A 20,848-nucleotide genomic window follows, 5' to 3' on the forward strand; every position below is an offset into this window, starting at 1 on the left:
CTTTAAGTCAAGTAAATAGATGGAATATATATATATATTCCATATATTAATATTAATATATTACATTGTATATAATACAATATATATAAACTATATATATGTAGTTCTACATATGTGGCTCATACAAAATAATCAACATGAATTAAGTAGACCAGAAATGCAAACAAGGAAGGAATCTTTGCTATCAGGCTCATATTAAGCTCAGATAAGATGGCAGCATGTTATAACTGAGCAGTAAAGGATGAATAGTTAATCACAGAACATTGGGCTTTCAAACAGTACATGTTAAAAGAATTATTCTCATTACTTTTTACCAGCCAAAATGTCAGGTAGCCATTCTAAGCAGAGAAGCCTTTAAGACCCTTTAAGACCCTCTATCCTTTAAGACCCAACACCAATGCCGTCTCTCTTGCAAAGATTTCTCCGATCCCATCAAACTATCTATCACTGATTTCTTCCATTATTATGGCTTACTTGGTATGAGAGAAATGTCTATGCTTATTTTTATCTCCCTCCATTCATTAGGACTTCATTCCTCCTTAAAAGCCACGTTCTTGTCTTATTCATCTTCATTCATAAACACCTCTCTTGACATCACTAATTCTTTGTTTAAAGATTTGTTTGAAGTTAAGAAACAAATTTCAAAGAGTGGTTAAGTCCTCTAATGATAACCGCAGCCTTCCCCACTTCATGAGATGATGTAGCTGATTTTGGAAGAACATAAAATTAAAGCGGGAACCACTGCAAGAGCAGCTGAGAGAATGGATGTGTTTATTCTAAAGCTTTCTACTGAGAGATGAAATCTCCGAATGGAGTCCTTTCGTTTGAACCGGTTGGTCCTGATTTATCTGTATTACTCTTGGCTCCATTTATACAAAGAAAAGAGAGGAACTGGGCAAAGACCCAGTAGGTTGAATCAATGTCAAAAATCAATTCCGTATGCCTTTTTCTTCCCCTTCAGTAGCAGATTATTTTTTTATTTTTCCCCTGGATTGCTCAAATGATGAGGTAACGTTTCTATTTCACGTTTCCTTTGGCTTTACAACCTAAGGGTCAGCTGATGTTACATCTTTGCCACATGGACACACAACTGCCCAGGATTCCAAGGTCCAAAAGCACGTCTCAGAAAGAAATGAAGTGAGAATTGCCGGTAACTACAGAAAGATCAGAAAGATCAAAAATATGAATTATTGAAGCCAAAAATATTATCTGTCTCCATCAAATGGTGAGAAAGGAGTGACAAGAAGTTGGGCAAGCAGGGGTTTTGTTTCTGCGCTGCCATTTCCCACAATCTGTAGGTCCTGGGACAAGTCATTGAGTTATTTATTCACTGGGTTTCCCCATTGACCAAAGCCGTCTCCCTTCCATTGCGGAGGTTTTATGGTTCCAAATGTGAGCTCCCTCCCTGGGAGTTGTCAGAATCAGATCTAGAGCACTGGACTTACAACATGGCAGTCCAGGCCATTTTAGCAATTCCTGCTTTTTAATATCACCCACATGAGGCTTCATTTTGGAAGCCTTTTCTTCTGGAAAGTTTTAGAAACCAATCAGCAGTTTGGGTTTTTTCTTTATTTTGTAACTTTTTTGGAATTTGACAGAACAGGACAGGAAACGATTTTATGTAGCAGATAGTGGAGATGGACCCGTGTAGGCCTCAGCAAAACGATTAAATGGGTTTTCACCGGGTTTCTCTTCCTCCTATCACTGCACATTTACACAGATTCACCTCTCAAGATAGTCTTTCTCCTAGTTTGCATTATCCTTCACTTAATGCATTAGCAGAGGAGGGGATCCCTGTCTCAAATGTCTGCCAGGGCCAGGACGGTAACACATCCGGGCTGAGAATAATATGAGAAAAGAGAGCTGGGGGAGGAGGATGAAGCACAGACTGCAGACCAAACCTAAAGACGTTTAAATCAATTTAAAATAAACAAAAGCATGCCAGCCAAAAAAAACCAATTGTTCTTGTGCAACTCGGCCAGAACTTATAGTCCTGTTATAAACTCTTTAAAATCAAGGGTCATCTTGGGGCAGCTGGGTGGCTCAGTGGGTTAAGCCTCTGCCTTCAGCTTGGGTCATGATCTCAGGGTCCATGGAGCCCCGCATCATCCGGCTTTCTGCTCAGCAGGGAGCCTGCTTCTCCCTCTCTCTCTGCCTGCCTCCCTGCCTACTTGTGACCTTGCTCTCTCTCTGTCAAATAAATAAATAAACAAATAATCTAAAAAAAAAAAAAAATCAAGGGTCATCATACTCAGCTTTTTACCTCCAGCATGGTGGAAGAGAGTTATAGCTAGAGCAAGCGCTTCCGTTAAGTATTTGTTTAATTAAATTAATGGCAAAGGAGCCGCTCTGGAAGCTTAGGTATGCTGACACCTAGTGGTGGGGGAGAGGGATTGCTTATGACTGCAGGGCAGAAACCACGAGACTGATTTCTCAAGAGTCAACATTTGCTGAACGCTATGCAGGAGCTTCCTGTTGAATTATCATTCGATTCTCACAAAAGCTCCAAGAATTAAGTACCATTGTTACCACATTTAAAGCTTTTCAGTTTTTAAGGTTTTAAAGGTTTTCAGTTCAGATATTTCCCAAGGTCATAAAAAGAGGGAACTGAGATTTGGTTGGAATTCTGGTTGAGAACTGAAATTTAAGTGGAAGGAAAAAAAAAATCTTCAGCTGTCTTGACTCGGCCAGTGTTTTGTATTATAACAAAAATATGTGTATTAAACAACTTCAACTTAGGTTATTGAATTCCACGGAATATTTAGAACAAATGTGTTTTTCTTGCTTTTTAGCTAATACTTCTTATGCTGCCTACTCTGACTCTTGTAACCCTAAGGCTTTAACAGGGTGTCAAGAGTCCCCCCCCCCAAAAAAAAAAGTTGATTCCAAATGCCTCCTGGGGCTTCTTTCATACCACAGGTGAAACTAGAGGGAGGAGGAACACGCAGCTATGAGAGAGAAGGAATTCCTGCCATTTGTAACAACATGGGTGAAACTTAAGGATCATTATGCCAGGAAAAAGCCAGACGGACAAATGTCGTATGGTGTCATTTTTATGTGGAATCTTTTTAAAAAAAAAAAAAGTCAAATTCATAAAAACAGGGGAAAAGTGGTTTCCAGGGGTACAGACGGGTAGGCAGTAAAAGGAAGAAGGAGAGGTGAGTAAAAAGGGATAAACTCAGCTCTAAGATGAATGAGGTCTGAGGATCTCATGGAAAACACAGCAGCTGTTTAGAGTTGAGAACACTGTATAGTATAATTAAAATTTGCTAGGAGAGCAAAACTTAAATGTTCTCATCAAAAAAAAAAAAAATGAAAGGTGATGGACGCGTTAATTAGGGGGACAGGAGGGGTCCTTTCACAATGTATACTTGTATCCAATCGACATGTTTAAATATCTTATAATTATATATGCCAATTATACTTCAATAAAGATGAATTTAAGAGAGAAAGAAAAGGGAGAAGGGAAATAGAGCCTTTCATGACTTGTCTGATTTTCCTACTAAGTTAACATGAACACGTTGGTCCTCCAGACACCTCCTGCCTCTGGAACATCTGTTCGCGCAGGTCAGGATGCCTTTTCTTGGGTCTTTCTCCTACTGGACTCTATTAATAGAAGTTGTTATTTTGGTCGCAAGGCTCACATCTCATTTGTAGAATTCTCCAGTCACAGTGACCCTCCTACTTTATTCTTTCCTTTAAAAAGAGACGGTCGCTCCTGATTTTCCCCCTCCTACCTTGCTACTTAATCATCAGACAAGGATGGTAGACAATTGAACAGCCAGCCTTGGCTTCAGAGCTCCATGAACAAAAACCACAAGGAGTTTCCCCCCTAGATGGCCCCAAAGGAGACAGTGTAACATCGTGGGCATGAAGGTGGACTCTAGAGTCAGGCTGATGTGAGGTTATGCTATAACCCCCCTTATTTCCTGAGTATATGACCTTGGAAAATTCAGTTTCCTCCTCTGTGAAATGCGACTATGCTATCGCTCTCTCTCTCTCATAATTATTGTGAAGATCAAATAAACTCAGATAATGCTAATAAAGCTCTCCACAGAATGGCTGGCCCGGCAGAATGGCCTGGGCTGTGTTTCAAGAGTTAACAGTTAAATGAGCAAGAACAAAAACTTAAAAGTAAGCGAAAACAATATCCCATCCTGTTGGAGTACAGCAACAGAATACAACACTTTCGAGTGTTTGGGAGTTCTGGCCAAAATAAAGTTGATGGTCATGGGTTCTGCTCTGACCAGGAACATGCAAAACCCCTGCCTCTAATGGGAAGTGCCCTGACTTGGTTGCTTATGGTCCCAGGAGGTCAGAGAGCAGTGCCAACATTTCTGGACTGTTCCCTGCTGTTTGCCGCATGGTATGAGCATGGCTCTCTCCCCTGTCTCTTTTACATCCTCTCCCTTCCTGCAGCTGCTTGACATGAGAAAGCTGCCATTTCTTTATTCACTAGGCTGTTCCCAAACCCGTGTAGGTGATTCTTTTTGTGCCAGGCCTCCATGTTCTTTGGTGTGGAGCCAAGACAAAGATGGATCGCTTCTTCGCTAAAACTGACCACCTCTCACTGCATAATCTCCTGGCTGTTCTAAGCATAAAAGCCTGTTGTCCACCATGACAGAAAAGCTCATTTTATCACAGTTCTCTTTAGGAGCATGGCCCATTGTGTTTCCCCTAAGCTTTTTCAGGGTCTTTCTTCCCACTGCCCTCATAAACAATTTTTATTTCAGTTCTGTTTTCTGGGAGGCAGCAGAAGGTGGTTAAGAGGATAAATCTAGTTACAAAAAGACATGGATTTGGGTCTTGCCCTGCACCTCGGATGTCTCCCCTATAAAACCTGGAATGGCTCTGTCCAGACCCCACAAGAGACCATTGTGTATTGGGGAAGGACCCTCAAATGTCCTGATGGACAGAGTTTGGGGAGTGGCACAACAGCTGGATTTCATGCTCTGCTTAACTCTTACCCAACTGTGTACAGCCATCCTGAGAACAACACGGTACTTCATAGGATGTGTGGACCATAAAATAAGATAATAGATATAAGATACCGGATATGGTCTAGTGCCTGGCTCATGGCAAGCACTCAACATACAGCTACTTCTTTTATTATTTCTATCCATCAGACACAGCACTGCCCTCTTCTCTAATCTCCTCTAATCTTGGTCCTCCATTTCATCAAACAACCAATAGAAGGTTTTATTTATCAATTCATCATTCAAAATACTTTGAATGTCATGAGGTAAAGCTGGAAATATTTATAAAAGGATTTCATCAGTATATCCCCCAATTAAATGGCAGTGGCGAACAGATAAGGAGTGTTTTTTGTATCACTTTCTGGACAGGACAAAACAAAACAACCTGATGTTCTCAAAAGAAGACCATTTGGAGATCATTCAATGGCTTCTTGAAACAAAAGTTTCCTTGAACAAAAGTTCTTATATGAGCTAAATATTAGATGTGTTAGGCATGACAGGTAACAGTATTGTAGGTATGCCGGAAAACAGGTTTTGGAGATGCATGCTGAAAAATTGGGGGATGAAGTGTCATGATATCATTAATTTACTTTAAAATAGTTCAGCAATAGTGTATGTCATGTCAGTTAAAAGTTTACATAAAAATGAGTCAGCCAAGAAATGATTATGTAAAAAATGCTAATATTTGTTGATTGTAGGAGATAGATACCCTGTTTTGAAATTTTTCATTAACCAAAAAATAATAATAATAATAATAAGGTAAGAAACCAAGTGCCTAGTAAAAAGAAAAATAATTAAAAAGAAATCAGTTCTTAGTTTCCAGCTCTATCTCAGAAAATGTTTAAACAGCTTTGGTCTACTTTGCACAGAGGAATTAAGATTCTCTCTCTACAGGGGTGCGTGGGTGGCTCAGTTGGTTAAGTGTGTGCTTTGGCTCAGGTCATGATCCCAGAGTCCTGGGATCGAGCCCCACATCAGGCTCCCTACTCAGCAGGCTTCTCTCCCTCTCCCCCTGCTGTTGCTACCCTTCCTTGTGTTCTGTGTCTCTCTTTCTCTCAAATAAATAAATAAAATTTTTTAAAAACTATTAACAAAAAACAGAATGCTCTCAATGGTGAATCTTCATGATCATTGAAAATGAGCAACAGTGACCAGATGGCCTCTAATATAATTTGATTTTTATTATTGACTCCATTCTTCTCAGGAGAAATTCATTCTCAGGCATGTATTTATATAAACCAGTTTAATGTAGTAATACCTGAATTCCACTATTTATTTTTTTAATTTCTGTATTTTTTTTTAAATTTCAGTGTGGCTGACACATAATGTTACAACATTAGTTTTAGGTTCACAACTTAGTGGCTGGACAAGTTCATGCATTGTGTTATGGTCATCACAAGTGTAGCTACCATCTTCCCATTACAGTGCTGGTACAATATCATTAACTATATTTTTTATGCTGTGGTTTTTATTCCCTTGATTTATTCATTCTATAACTGGAAGACTGTACCTCTGTTTCCCCTTCACCCATTTTGCCCTTTCCCCCACTGCAACCATTAGTTCGTTCTCTATATTTATAGGTCTGATTCTACTTTTTGTTTGTTTATTTATTTGTGGGTTTTTTTCTTTTAGATTCCACTTATGAGTGGAATCATATGGTATTTTTCTTTCTCAGACTGACTTGTTTCATTTAGCATAACATCCTCTAGGTCCATCCATGTCATCTCAAATGGCACAACCTCATCCTTTCAATGGACATAATATTCCAGTGTGTGCATGTGTGTGCATGTGTGTGTGTGTGTACACGCGTGTGTGCATGTGTGTGTTACATTTGTGTCATCTATTCATCTACTGATGGACACTTAGGTTGTTTCCATATCTCGGCTATTGTAAATAATGATGCAGTAAACATAAGGGTGCAGGTATCTTTTTGAATTAGTGCTTGGATTATTGGATCATACGGTATTTCTATTTTTAAGTTTTAATTGTTGTAGTACATTCCCATCAATAGGAAACAAGGATTCCATTTCCTTACATCCTTGCCAACACTCGTTATTTCTTTTCATTTTGATTTTAGCCATTCTAACTGGTATAAAGTGATACTTACTATGGTTTTGATTTGCATTTCCCTGATGATTAGTAATGTTGAGCATCTTTTCATGTGGTCTGTTGGCTATCTGCATGTCTTTGGAAAAAAAATGTCTATTCAAGTCCTCTGCCCATATTTTAATCTGATTGTTTTGGGGGCATTGAGTTGCATAAGTTCTTTCTATTTATGGCCACTAATACCTTACTAGATATATCATTTGCAAAGATCTTCTCCCACTAAGTAGGTTGTCTTTTAGTTTTGCTGATTGTTTCTCTTACTGCGTAAAAGCTTTTTATTTGAATGTCATCTCAGTAGTTTATTTTAGCTTTTGTTTCCCTTGCATGGGGAGAATACCTGGAAAATGTTGTTACAGCTGATGTCAGAGAACTGACTGCCTATGTTCTCTTCTAGGATTTTTATGGTTTCAGGTCTCACATTTAGGTCTTTAATACATTTTGAGTTTATTTTTCTGTATGAGGTTATAAAGTGGTCTAGTTTCATTCTTTTACATGTAGCTGTCCAGTTTTCCCAATGCCATTTATTGAAAAGACTGTCTTTTCCCCATTGGATATTATTGCCTCCTTAGCTTAGATTAATTGAGCATATAATTGTGAATTTATTTCTTAGATCTTTATTCTGTTCTATTGATCTATGTGCCTACTTTTGTGCCAGTACTATACTGTTTTGATTATATTTTTTAAATTTCTAAATAACATTGCTTCCTTCTACTTAATTTGATGGTTATTTTCCATTTATGTCAAGTAATTTTTAAATTCCATTTATAGTCTTTTCCTTTTCAAATAAATTTATTTAAGTAGAAAAGTGAGTTGATTTAAAGAAAATTGTTAGCGGAAATTATAACGGTCATAACTGAATGGTGGAAGTTCGGAAAATACTGGGCTAATGAAAAGAGAAAAATTAAAATGAGTTTAAGCAAATTGTGTTCCTTAAAAGATTAGTTTCAAAATATGCTCCCAGAAAAAAAAAAGAAAAAGGAAAAAACCTACTTTGCAGTAAAATGGGTTTGGGAAACACTGTATACTCTATCACCCCCTAAGAGATTCACAGTGCATATTAGCATATTAAAAGCTTGAAGAAGTTCTGTAATAAAGAAACTCATTTGATTTTAAGTCAGCAGTTACCAAATTTATTTGACCAGAAAAAAATTTTTCCCCTAAATAAAACTATTAACATTGAGATTCATTTTAGGAAATACTGGTGGTAAGGAGTTTTATGTTTAGGGAAGAAGGGCTTGCTAGGATTGATGAGAATAAACATCAGCAGGAGCCTGCCTTTCTCGGTCTCTCCTTCCCTGGTCCTTTCAGAGGATCAGAGGGCAGAGGAGCTGACAAAGCAACAGGGGAGGGCTTATATGGAAGAGAGAAGACCCAAATAACAGATGAGATGTTGAGTAGCTCAACCGCAGGTCAGATCCCATAACAGAAATAACTCAGCAGGAATCTCGGAGGCAGTCAACTCTGCATAAGCAAATGGGAGGGGGAGAAGATTTTAAGGCTGAGTTAAGAAAAAGGTGGTGTTGTGTAAATTGCAAAAGTAGCTCAGAAGAATTCAAGCTTGAGTTTTAGGAGTCCTGTTTGCTTTCAGAATGCATTCTAGACATTAACATTCAAACTCGGGATACTATTTTATTTTCTTACATTTCCCTACTTTTTGTTGTGTCCTGGAAAATAACCTAGGCAATTACAATTACTAGGTAAAAGGTGAAAGAGTGCTTCATGAAATTAAAAAGGCACTTTAAAGAACTATTTTTCAATGTCTGCTTAACATTTCCAAATCTGCCTGTTTAATAAAGATGGTTTTAATCTGAAAAGTTCCAAAATTCAGAGAGAAATGTGTGAGTAGAATGAAGAAGGAGAAGATCATCTTAAATATCAGAGAATGGGCTCGACTTCGAAGCCCAAGATACAAAACACAAAGGAAGACATTGAAAAAAGTGTCATTCTATAAACCCAGCAATGATAAACACAATAGTGTTGGACCTGAGACACTGAACCTCTTTGGAATAAAGACTAGCACTCAACTATGAAGAGTTTGATGCTTTTCTAGAGTAAAGAAGTGGAATAATTGAGGAGGCAAATTTTGCATTAAAACCCCAAATACATCTACATGTCTAATATAAAGTAGGCATGTTGTAAATGTCAGTCATTAATTCCTTCACAACAACTATTTTGTCCATTCCCTGCCCCCAACATTTCTCAGTGTGCTGTGCCTGGGAGGGCTTATATTCTTCCCTTATGTTGTCAAGAAAAAGGAAATAATAGGACCTGAGAAATTCAAGCTGGCTTATTATAGTAGACAATAGCTGAAGAATTGGGGAAGGAAAGCAGTATTTTCCCAAAACACATAGATTGAAGAAATTTGAAGGATAAAGGGAAAAAAGTTTAGTGTTCCCTTGGTTTTCTAAATATGAGTGTGCTAGAAGCAGACCACACTACGAATTACTGACAAAGTGAGAACCAGCAATGTTAATGAGGACAGCCTGCTTATGGTGAGGCTTAGGGTGAGATTGTATCCTGCCTCTCCTACCTGCTTTGATGTGGTATTCTTCTCATTTGCCCACCCAATGCATTGTCATCACTCAGGCAGCCCTTAAGTTTTATTAAGAGGAAATTGTCCCTAATGTATCTGTACACTTGATGTGTCCATGGGAGGAGGTGAACTCAGGATCTTCCTACTTGCCATCTTGAACTGGAACTTCAAAAAAAAATTTTTTTTTCATTAAAAAGGGAGGGGCTTGATCTGAATTACAGATTTTTGAATGTAGATTCCATATGGCCACCAGGTTCATAAAGCTCTTGAAATTATACACATATGGATTTTCTGGGGGAGAGGATCCGTAGCTTCTATTAGAGTCTCAAAGGGAAACCTGGCCCAAAAAAGGACAAGAATTATTAGACCAGGTTATTTCTAAGCCTAGCCCAGGTGAATATTAATTCAGAACCACTTAAAAAAGAAATACCTTTATTTGATTGTTATCTTAATAGTTGATTGTTAAACCATATGTTCACACTAGTTTAAATAAATGGTTCAATTGAAAGAAAACACTTAATTCTTTCTTTAAAAGATCTTAAAAAGCTAAAATTCATTTTCTCCTCCATGCTAAAAAAAAAACTCCCAACAGATTTGGCATGATTGGTAGAGTAATAGAAAACCTAGAGCTCAAACAATTATCTAAATGAGTGCAGAGTTGATTTCGAATTCACAAATTAGAATTAAGGTTGCACTGAAAATTTGGAAGTGATTCTACCCTTGAGTGTTTAACTGATTTCATTTTAGGCCTTGTTTAAGAAGAAGAATACTAAGTTGAGTAAGTGAAGAATCTTCCCAACTCAAAAAAATATTCACAATGTGTCCAGAAAGCAAAGGACTAAAGCAATGATGTAAATATATAAGAAGTGGTTTAAACAACTTAAACACTTGTCTTAATTGCACACTGGACAAAAATCAGTTCTTCTTTAGGGGCTCAAATTGTCCAGTTGAGTTGTTTGTCCTGATTAAATTAGACGAATAGATATTTGCTCTCTACCTTACTCTTCCATGACAATGACCTCAACAAATGTATGTTTATAGATGTTTCTTCTAAACATTTAAAGATAAGCTATATTGATAGGATAGAAAAATATTTCTTTATTTAAAATCAATGTCTTCATTTCTTAGATTCTGACCAGAGGAGTTATTTTTGAAGGCTACAGACAGTGCCTTCTTTGGTATCAACTTGAGTAGCCAGTAAGTAGGATGTGAGATCTACATCCCAGACAGTAATATGGGTTTGGTTTTATTCCTGATACTACTGCTTATCATTTTTTGCTTCGGGTCCTCTTTTTTCTTTTTTTTTTTTTTATCATGTTATGTTAGTCACTATGCAGTACGTCATTAGTTTTTGATGTAGTGTTCCATGATTCATTGTTTACATATAACACCCAGTGCTCCATGCAGTCATGCCCTCCTTAATACTCATCACTGGGCTCACCCATCCCATAGCCTCCTCCTGCCTAAAACCCTCAGTTTGTTTCCCGGAGTCCATAGTCTCCCCCTTCATTTTTCCTTTCCTTCTCCTAATGTCCTCCATGCTATTCCTTATGTTCCACAAGTAAGTGAAACCATATGATAATTGACTTTCTCTGTTTGACTTATTTCACTTAGCCTAATCTCCAGTTCCATCCACATTGATACAAAAGTTGGGTATTCATCTTTTCTGATGGCTGCATAATATTCCATTGTATATGTGGACCACATCTTCTTCATCCATTTGTCTGTCGAAGGGCATCTTGGCTCATTCCACAGTTTGGCTATTGTGGACATTGCCGCTATGAACATTGGGGTGCATATGGCCCTTCTTTTCACTATATCTGTATCTTTGGGGTAAGTGCCCAGTAATGCAATTGCTGGGTCCTAGCATAGCTCTATTTTTAATTTTTTGAGAAACTTCCACACTGTTCCCAAAGTGGCTGCACCAACTTGCATTCCCACCAACAGTGTAAGAGGGTTCCCTTTCTCTACAACTTCTCCAACATTTGTTGTTTCTTGCCTTAGCAATTTTTGCCATTCTAACTGGTGTAAGATGGTATCTCAATGTGGTTTTGATTTGAATTTCTCTGATGGCTAAAATGAGGAACATTTTTTCATGTGTCTGTTTGCTATTTGTAGGTCTTCTTTGGAGAAGTGTCTGCTCATGTCTTCTGCCCATTTTTTGACTTGATTATTTGTTTTTTCAGTGTTGAGTTTGAGAAGTTCTTTATAGATCTTGGATATCCACCCTATGTCTGTAGTGTCATTTGCAAATATCTTCTCCCATTCTGTGGGTTGCATCCTTATTTTACTGACTGTTTCCTTTGCTGTGCAGAAGCTTTTTATCTTGATGAAGTCCCAAAAGTTAATTTTCTTTTTTGTTTCCCTTGCCTTTGGAGACATGTTTTGGAAAGAAGTTGTTGTGGCCAATGTTGAAGAGCCTACGTTCTCATCTAGGATTTTGATGGATTTCTCTCTCACATTGAGGTCTTTCATCCATTTTTAGTTCAATGAGAATTAGATCCTGTAGCTTCATCTAATAGGAATATCAACAACTGCTCCTGGTTTAGTGGGATGTGAAGATCAAGTAGAGGCTATTTACTACTTTCTTGATCTTCACCTTCCACTAAACAAGGACCAGTTGCTGATATCCCTATTAGTTGAAGCTACAGAATCTTATTCTCATTAATCTCCCACGCAATAGTCTGCATTGATTCCTGCAGAGGTCCAATGGGAACCACCTGGGTAATGATCACATGTTTCCTGTCTCCTCTATGGATGATATGATTGGGTAAGAAACTGACTAAGGTCTCTTCCCAAAAGGCATATTCTCACTCTTCAAGGCATACTCCTCCTTAATTACTTTATTTTAGGAGCTAGAAAAACCCTAGTGGTTTTTAGAAGGGATGGGTATAATCGGTACCTTGCTTGTTGTGCTGCCACCAGCTTTGCGTTGCCAGAAGTACACTGTCACATCCCAGGAGACTGAGAGCAGGAACTGGCCATGTGAAGCCAACAAACTGGGATGGTGATTCTTCAGCTGTGCTAGGAGATCACAGGATGCATTTTATCATGGGAAAGCCTCTTCATGATGGGGATTTTACCCTGCTGGAGAAAGAAAATCATGTTTAGAAATGGGGGAACAGATGGTGATGATCTGGAACCCTCAAAAGCTGGGATCTAGAGGATGTCTTGAGTAGTCAGCTGCTCAGCCCCCTCAGGAGAAGACGGAGTTGGGTTGTTTCTTGGAATACTACTTAAATGTCACTTCAATAAGCTTATCTTGAACACACTATTTTAAGATCAGACCTACTAATACCCCTGAGCCTCCATTGTTTGCTCTGCTCGACCTTTTCCATAGCCCTTATCTTTTCTATATACTATAGACAACGTATTAAAGACTTACTTTAATTTTCATCATCCTTTGTCTCTATCAGAATGTAAGCACCACACAGGCAGAGATCTTTGTTTGGTTCATGAAAATTCAGTTGAACCACATAAAATGAGATTTTCATTGGGGGGGGGGTTAATACAGTACTGTGTCCCAAGAATACAGAATAGTGTCTGCTACATAGTAGGCCCTCAGTGAATATTTACCAAATGAATCATGGAGAAGTAGCACTGATTCTGCATGTCAGTGAGATAGCAAGAAAGATTATGTGGGAAATATTTTCATTTATGGTTTAAATTTTCCACACAAGTTCTAAGCATCCTCTTCCAAGGAAAAGAAGGGCTTGAAGAATCCATTCTGCAGCAAATATTTTATGTATGTTAAGGTGTATAAAGTGATATGGGAGAAACTGATATTAGCACCCATACCTACACCTCTTCTAAAAATTCATTTCAAACATCCCACTCTAGCTGCCAGACTGCTGCCTCCCTCATTTTGGCACTTCTGCTGCAACATAGAATAGAGGGGCTCCATTCCAGTGAATCTACATCTTTTTCCTTATCCATTTACCTCTTACAGACTTACGTCCATCCTTATCCCCCCACGGCTCATCATGATGATCGGTCCATTATAAATATTCTCTCTCCATCACACCTTCCTGGTAAATCCTCCTTACTGCCTATAACCAACTCTCCACTTCTACCTGAGAAACAGAATCAATGTCTGTTTGTTCATATAAGGAAACCAGAGTTTCGAATTAAGAGATTTGCACAGGGTACACATAGCTAACTATGGGAGTAATCTTTTTTTTTTTTTAAAGTAAGATCTACACACAATAACTTGGGCTAAAACTCATGACCCCAAGATAAAGAGTCCCATGTTCTGCTGACTGAGCCAGCCAGGTGCCCCACCATGAGGATAATCATAATAACACCCAACATTCATTAAGCAAATGTTTTATATCATACATTGTCAGAAATGTGATGTCATTCATTTTTTTTAACAGCCCTCTTCCCCTATAGATCAATATGCTGAGGTTCAGGGAGATTAAGTAAATTGCCCAAGTCATCCTGCTAGCCAGTAGTCTACGTTTCAGTCATTCAACCACTAGTAATCTAGTAAGCTGGTAATTTCTGCAAGCAAGGTACTGGGGACTAAATCTACACTTGTAAACAGAAGATACAGGTTTTGCCCTAATAATGATATAGTAATGGCCAACATTTACATATTTACACTCTTACAAGGTCCTTGGCATTATTTTGTTTTACTCTCACCAAAACTCTGTGATATAGCCATAATCAACAGGATATACAGTATCCAGTGAGAAGTTGAGTTTTAAAGAAGAACCTTCCCAACATCCTAGTGCTAGTAGATGAATTGGCAATATCCTAGCCAGGTGTATGGATCCATAAAATGTGATTTCCAAATTCACTTTTCTTATCACTGTGCTATGCTTCTTCCTGGAGCTTGAAGTCTAGTGGGCAAGGAGGACAGTAATAGTAAACCACAAATAAATACATGAGATTTTTCAGGCCACCTTATAGACCCCTTGGAAAGATAATCCAGAGCCAGTGGACCTCTTTTTATACTTTGATAACATCCCCTTCCTTTGGCCTGCCACATCCGTGGAAGTTATGGAACTGTGTGTGTGGATGTCTGCCAGGCTGTTCATTCTTATAATATGCATGATGCCAGGCAAACCCTATTTTTGTATGATGGTTTCTATTGAATTTAAAAAAAAAAAAATCCTGTCAAGTTAAAGAGAAAGAAAGTGCTTATAAACATTCCAAACATTTGTTTTGTGTTGGCTGGAGTTGGAGTCTAAATACAAGCTGCAAGTGTGACTAATAATTATAATCTAATTTAGTGCACTGAATCGGAAAGTGCACTAATTACTGCTTAGGACTTTTTGGAGTAAATGATTTATGGTTGACCTATAGTAAATTATTATTGGAATTAATAGTGGGAAAGGGAGGAATTTTAATGCAAATTAATTAAGTTTGGAGCCCTTTCTGTTTAGGTTGAGAGAATAGTGGAAAATTCCGGGGTCTTGTGTTATTTGGCTGAATTTGGACTTGGGATATGGGATAAATACTCTGCTGTCGTCTGTAGGTCTTGGGTGTAAAGAGGTCTTGGGCCTCATTTCAGGCCCAGGGCTTTTCTGACCTGGTCAGAGAAGAGCCCTGCAAGAAAAACTGTCTCCTTTTCCAAAAGAAAAATGTATCCTCACTGAGTCAACGCCTCAAGACTTTTGTACCCTCTCCAGTGTTGGTCTCTGGAGCCAGCATTTACTGAGTGCCAACAGTGAGCCTTATGTTATGTCCAGGGATTTCCAACCTCCCCAAGATTGACATTTTGTTGTGGGATGCTGTTCTGTGTGTGTGTAGGATGTTGAAAAGTATCCCTTGCCTCTACTCACTAGATGCCATTTGCACCCCCCAGTCATGACAACCAATAAGGCCTTCAGATATTGTTGAATATACCCTGGGGAAAAGGGCAGAGTTAGCCCTAGTGAGAACCACTACGCAAGATGTTTTATGTGCATTATCTAGTTCATTCCTTGCAATACCCTGTAAGACATGTGTATTAGTACCCATTTCACAGATGAAAACATTGAAGCTTAGAGAGGTTATACTTGGCCAGAGTCACACAGCTAATACATGTGGAACCTAGGATTTAAACATACCTCTATTCAAAAACTGACAATGTACTATATGTTGGCTAATTGAACGTAATAAAAAAAATTAGAATTAAAAAAAAAAAAAACACACATCTCTATTGACCAAAGCCCCCGTTTTTAGGTAAATTGTATTTTTGAGATTAAGTCACCTCTCTCATTTTTAACAAATAAGCAGCAGCTAAGTGATTTGGTCAACATCAGACAATTAATTTGTAGCAGAGGTTGGTTTACAAATGAGACATCCATAAACCAGCTGGTCATAGGAAGAGAAAATTCAGCTGATAATTGAAAAGCATATTCACAGCAACCTTGTTGTGTTGCTGGTGTTAAGTTCCTCCCCTCTTTTGAATGTTGTTCTTTTATTTGTACAATTTAGCTTGAGTATAAAGGGGTCTTTCAAATCTCTGTCAATTAACTCTGAAGCACATACTGAGATTTTAAAATCTGTTTCTTAACATTGGAAAGAAACAGACCCTTGGGTTGTTGCTGCTTTATAATTATGTATAAAAGCATTCCAACCCACTCAAATGTTTTACCAGCCCATTTTTTCACCTGCAAGTAGAAAAAAGCCAAATAATCCAGTGAAAATTCTGTTACTAACATACTCTAGTCCTGCTGGTGGGCCAGTGGCTAAGGGGGTAGCTAGCTACATGACTATAATAAACCAGCAATAGACAGCCTTGGACTAGAACCTTGTAATGGCCACTCCAGCCAGCATTATTATTCAATTCCATGTGTAACACAGTGGGGCCTGATCTGAAATTTCTGCCCAGTAGGTGTCTAGCCACAGAAATCAATGTTTTCTCTACGGTAGATAGGCAAGTGCTTTCAGAATCTGTTAAGCTGAAGAAATCTAATAGAGAAATCTGCATAATTAGCTCTTTGACTAATCTCGCTCTTGCCTTGGGGTAAGAGACAATTACGACTGCAAAACCAATTTCAAATATTTGAACTATAGGGGGAAAATGTATGGACTTTTCAGATCTAGAGTAAGAAGCTATTCTCTCTGAAAGGTCTTCAGCCTTTTGGGATATAGAGCTTTCCTGGTAACAAGTAGGTTTCTTCGGTTCTGAGGGACTGCTGGTTTCCAAGAATCTATGCTCATGGATTTTCTGAGGCCAGGGATCCCAATCATAGATGTAGTCAGTGAGTAGTACTGGACCAAGGAAGGGAAGTCGGCAGGGCAGAGTGAGAACTATCATCACAGAAGGCAAATTACACCTATCTGGTGATAATAGAAGATGCAGAGAACAATTTCAAGATTTAGAAATACAGGGTAGTACATTTTTTTAGACTTTCAGCTTGACTTTACTAGAAAGAACTACTACCAACATAGAGTATAGAGTTCAAAAGCCCATCCATGGACTCAGATCATCTGGGTTCTGATCCTAGCTCTCCCACCTACTGGCTGTGTGACATGGGATGAGCTGTTCAATTTCTCTTGGCTTTGTTGTCTTCATCCTATGACAGGTTCATAGTAAGAACAATCTCATAGTGTTGTTTATAAGGCTTATCTGAGACAATACCAACCAAAATTTAGATCTGAGCATAACACATGGCACTTAGCGAAAGCTGGCTGTTGTTGTACAATCTAGCCCGCTTAGTAATGGGGTAACTAAGGCTCTGAAAAGGTATGGCAGAGCTAGACTCCATGTCTTCTCCATCCCTGGAATCAAAGGGCTCTTCCATGATACACTGCAGCCCCTCATAGTACCTTGACAGGGTGGGGAAATGTCATGGCAAGACTCTAGCTATATAGTGAGTCTGGCACAGATCAGAGCTTTTGGAGCTCCTGAACAGCAGCACAATCTTCTCCCCATCTGAAGAATGTCCTTCTTCAACATGGTGATATCTAGGACATCTGTGAGCCATTGCGTTGAACACAGGAAAAGAATCATTGCTACATATCTCATCTTTGTCTGTTCAGGAGCTGTTACACACACAAATGTGTGGTTTAAGCTTTAGGATAAAGCAGAAAATCCCAATAATGTCTCTAAAGGGATATATCTATCAAAGTATTGAGATTATCACACCTTGAGAGGAGGTAAAATGAGATCCTTTCAACATATGTTTAGTGTTAGGTATTGAATACATTTTGATTAATACCACACCTCTCTAGGTACCTAGATTAAATACAGATTTTAACAAAGATTTTAACTCATCATATCATGGCCACAAATGGTTTAGGTTTCACTGTCTAATAAACCTGGTCTTTCTAAGCAAGATAAAGAAGTTGAACTAATAATCACTAGACCTTCTTTGAACAGTCACTGAGAAATTAAGTCAGTGAGGAGTAAGCCTTAGTTTTGCCCACTTTAGTAGAGACGGACAAAGAAATTAGCCTGTTCTAACAGAAGGAGCTAATGGGCCAAGAACATGGACTGGATCATTCAAGGACTATATTACAGTCCTTGGAAGTCAATCAAATCCATCCTCCAATCTCCTGAGACCCAGCCCTTTTCTTCCAACTTTTCTCTAACCAAGTGCTTTGTCACGCAGAGCCCAACACAAGCTCATTACAATTTAGAGGCCATCACTGCGTCCATCACCCGCCATCTTCATCTTAAGAAACAGAAAGCCTAGGGGCAACTGGATGGCTCAGTCTTTGGGCATCTGCCTTTGGCTCAGGTCATGAGGGTCCTAGGATTAAGCCCCACCTCAGGCTCCCTGCTCTGCGGGAAGCCTGCTTCTCCCTCTACCACTCCCCCTGCTTGTGTTCTCTCTCTTGCTATGTCTCTTTCTGTTAAATAAATGAATAAAAATCTTAAAAAAAAAAAAAAAAGGAAAGAAAGAAAGAAACAGAAAGCCTGTTGGCCTGTCATTTGCTGAGACAAAAGAATAGGAGAAATGGATGATTAGTGTTGCTCTTTTTCTCTGTCCACTTTCCTCTTGTAAAATGCTCAATTTATTAGACCATGTTGAGGTAAAGAGGGTTAAAGACGTCCCAGATCAATTCCTTACTAACTCAGATGACATTTGTAACAAGATTATTACACACCCGGGGTGCAGATAAACTGTTACAGAGGCTGAGAGAAAAGCAATCACCTTTACCTTACCAGGCTCCAGGGGTGCGGCTGAAGATTATTAGAAACCTGGGGTATTTATGAATGAGATGACACTTTAGTTCCAGGAAACTGGAGTTTGGAAAAATGATGTCATTTTTTTTCTGACAGCTGGGACAGCTCTTGAGGCCTCTGCACATCTCTGATATGACTGTTTGGTGCTTTGATAAAAGGAAGGATGCTGTATTCATATTTTTAACCTTTCCTATCTCCGATTTCATCCTTCCCTGTTAGGTTAATGACTTTCCCTCTTCAGTATTGAGGGTGAATTAGATTGTGTCACAGGGAAAAACATGCAATCTGCAAATTCATCATTTTCGGAGACTATGAATTTCAACAAAATTACTGACTTACAGCAAACATAAAGGAACAAAATTATTTATGTTATATAAATTCCTTAAATTGAACATGCACCCTTCTGAGTTGCTCTTAACCTTAGGAAAGCAAATTGAAAATTTTGCAAAACTTAAAGACAGCTTATACAATTGAATTTTTTTAATGGAATTTATTTCTTTCTGAAAGAGTTTGAGGTGTTTCATCATGGATCACATGGGAAGAGCCAAAAAATCATTAGTAATCCTTTAAGTACAGAAATCCCCTAAGCCCTGTGTTAGTGAAATAAGTGATACATTAACTTATTGCTTAATTCAATCATAGTAAGTTTTCTCATCCAAGAAAGAGAAGGGTTTTAGAAATAAAAACATATCTAGTTTCATATACTGATAAAAATGGAACAGAACAAGATAATCAAATTAGAAATTTTCATTAAGAAACACATCACTTTCCTTGCAATAAAATACATTTGGGTTCTGACATTTTCAAGTTATGTGACCTTGGGTGAGGGGCTTAATCTCTTCATGCTCTACTTTCCCCATCTAGAAAATATCGCCAGAAGGCTTAATTGAGATAATGTATATAAAATGCCTGGCACTGTGCCTGTCCCAGAGTAACCACTCCATAAGTATTAGTGATTTTTTTTTCCTTACTTACTTGCAATTTTTGCTATCTTATTCAACTTTAAGTGGCCATAAGCCACCTTTAGTCTATTTGGAATAAGCAAGAGCAAATTATAAATTAATATGTTCATTGTGTGGCAGCTACAGAAATAGATAATGACCCTTGGATGTGGAAATGACTATTGTATTTTTACTTTGCAGAATCCACCTCTGTTGACCCAGAATCAGGGACTTGAGCTAGGGAAGAGGATAGGGACTTTCCTGAACTGTGGGATAGCTCAAACTTCTGAGAGGATAGGATAATCATAGATCTGCTTGCCAGTTACAGTCAGGGCTTATGCTCGTTATCTTGGCACAATTACTTATAGATCCCTTTACACTAAAGCGTTCTGATTGGACAATGAAATTTACTGTCACCATAATGATCGCTTCATTGAGATCTCCCTGGAAAGAGGACAAGTTGATACTGAGTGAGACAGGGGCTTTGAGAGAAGCCAGAAAACTCTTCCTGAGGTTTTGGTCCAAAAGTTGACCTAGGTCATCTTACAGAAAATATCTTTTCAATGTTTCAGTCCTAATAAAGATTAAAGGAGTTTTTTCATGATTTCATTAAATATTTAAAAATCTATAGCTTTCTAAGCACAATTTGATTAATTAAATCATCTGGACCTTAGGTCTCTGTTTTTCTCAATGTCAATATATTGAAGTTGAGATGATGACCAAAAAGCCACAGATGTGAGTAAGCTGTTTCTCAGGGTCCACTGGGGTGACCAAGCTTCGTGGAGGTCCCTGGAGTTTGGGGTCTGGTCCTAAGCTGTGTGGATCCACAGATTGAATCTTCTAACAGGCCTCTCAGAGCCAAGGACCGAGTACAGCAGGGAGAGAGCTGCTGGCCTCAAGGACAATGAAAATCAGGATGAAAACAATAGCTCTCATAAGACTGATGAATCATGGGCCTGTACCTCTGAAACCAATAATACATTATATGTTAATTAATTGAATTTAGTTTATTTTTAATGTTTAAAAAAATAAAAAACAAACAAAAAAGAAAATTATAACTCTCAAAGTCAAGCCCTATTCTGAGCACTTTGAATAGGTTATTTGAACTTTTTCATTTCCAAAGCATAAGGTACGAAACAGAGTTTTAACGGAGTGTGAGCTGTCT

The 20,848-nt window shown here is 38.3% G+C and overlaps 1 long non-coding RNA gene across 1 annotated transcript in view; it reads right to left on the reverse strand.

Moving 5' to 3' along the window:
* Window positions 1-20,848, reverse strand: part of LOC101677078 — a 102,876-nt gene that overhangs the window by 55,097 nt on the left and 26,931 nt on the right. Inside the window, exon 2 of the long non-coding RNA XR_199216.2 lies at window positions 12,518-12,702. This is a non-coding gene — a long non-coding RNA (uncharacterized LOC101677078). The remainder of the gene's footprint in view (window positions 1-12,517; window positions 12,703-20,848) is intronic.

This window comes from Mustela putorius, unplaced genomic scaffold (genome assembly GCF_011764305.1).
Source record: "Mustela putorius furo isolate JIRA1106 unplaced genomic scaffold, ASM1176430v1.1 tig00003909_pilon_pilon_pilon, whole genome shotgun sequence".
Classification (NCBI taxonomy): domain Eukaryota; kingdom Metazoa; phylum Chordata; class Mammalia; order Carnivora; family Mustelidae; genus Mustela; species Mustela putorius.